Source organism: Trichoplusia ni, chromosome 5 (genome assembly GCF_003590095.1).
Source record: "Trichoplusia ni isolate ovarian cell line Hi5 chromosome 5, tn1, whole genome shotgun sequence".
Taxonomy (NCBI): Eukaryota; Metazoa; Arthropoda; class Insecta; order Lepidoptera; family Noctuidae; genus Trichoplusia; species Trichoplusia ni.
Genome location: NC_039482.1, coordinates 11,322,492 through 11,323,886, shown reverse-complemented (window position 1 = coordinate 11,323,886; position 1,395 = coordinate 11,322,492). Strand labels below are relative to the sequence as shown.

At 38.1% G+C, this 1,395-nt stretch overlaps 1 long non-coding RNA gene across 1 annotated transcript; it reads right to left on the bottom strand.

The window, feature by feature from the left end:
- Positions 1-557: 557 nt before the first annotated feature.
- LOC113494493 lies at positions 558-1,365 on the bottom strand. Its single transcript, XR_003400654.1, has 3 exons — positions 1,194-1,365; positions 668-827; positions 558-577 (listed from the first exon to the last, which is right to left on the bottom strand). It is a non-coding gene; the product is annotated as an uncharacterized LOC113494493 (long non-coding RNA).
- Positions 1,366-1,395: the final 30 nt, after the last annotated feature.

Genomic DNA, 1,395 nt, shown 5'->3' with positions numbered 1-1,395 from the left:
GAGAAATGAATGTAGTAATCAATTAAATCGGTTAATTCAATACGTTTCTGAGGAAAAAACGAAAAAATACAGACGAATTGAGAAAATCCATTTTTTTTTAAGTCAGCTGAAAATACCTCTTATTGGCAACAAAAAAACACAACATATCATATTACATAACATACCATTGGCTTTAAACGATGGGTTGAGTACTTGTAACAACTGCGGCTCTTGGCGAGTGATCTGAGCGCGTTCGTGTGTGCCCCACGCGTACAAAGCGCCCTCTGCTGTCAACGCAACGCCGTGAGCCCGCGCCTAGACTGAGATCTACCACTCTTACACCTGCGGATAAAAGTAATTTAAAGGACAATAAATAAAACGAACAAAACATCTAAGAAAGAAATGAACTGTTTGGTTAATCTTATTCTCAGTACGTCAATCAATAGTAACTTTTCTTCACATAAATTTGTTGTATTAAATGTGTGTGTCAAAATTCTTACCTTGTAGCGCTTCCAATAGTTTAGGAGCTTTAACGCATTCCTGTATTGCCATGACCTAACCGATAACCTTCTCCTTTACCCATGTGTACACTTGTCCACTGCAAAATAGACATACGACATTAATAATATACATAGGAGAATGAACTTAACGCTATGGTTCTTAAAGTCCATATTAGATGAACACTTACGTGTCAGTAAGGGCGGCATGCCAATGTTCGCCGGTGTAGACGCGAGTTATACGTAAACACGATAAGGTTGTAAGGGTCCGCGGAACACCACCCTCGGTGTCGCCAAACACTTGCACTGCGCCTTCCCATGTACAGCATAGGGTTTGGGATTCACCCCAACCTATAGGTAGATATGGTGGACTTATTTTACCAGTGAAATCATAATTTTTTTAGTCGACTTTTTACTATTAATCTACATTAAAAGATAAATTAATGGTTGCTTTCAGTCGTTTCGTGTAGGCTTTAGAAAAAAAAATATATTGTGAATAATTTAGAAAGGCGATCTAAATAATTTTCTTGAGGGCAACCTACTTTTTTGCATATCGATTAACTTGAATGGTTGGGTTTTTGTAGTTTATGTAGAAATAAAAATGTATGCCATGAAACAGTTAAAAAGGCTATCAACATGTTTTTTTTTGGAAGAAAACTTAACTTCTCTAAGTATTTAACATTTGATAATTTCTATATATGCTATCGCTATTCTTACCTAACGCGACATCGATGACGCGTTCGATGTTATGTGCGTTAAAGGAAACAGGTTGCGGCGTGAGACAGTTCTCGATGGTGCCGTGACCGAGACGGCCTTGTAGACCACGACCCCACGTGTAGAGGGCGCCTCGAGATGTAATCACAGCACTGCGAATGAACAGGTTTTTAAGATACATAATGTATAATCACAAAATAAATAT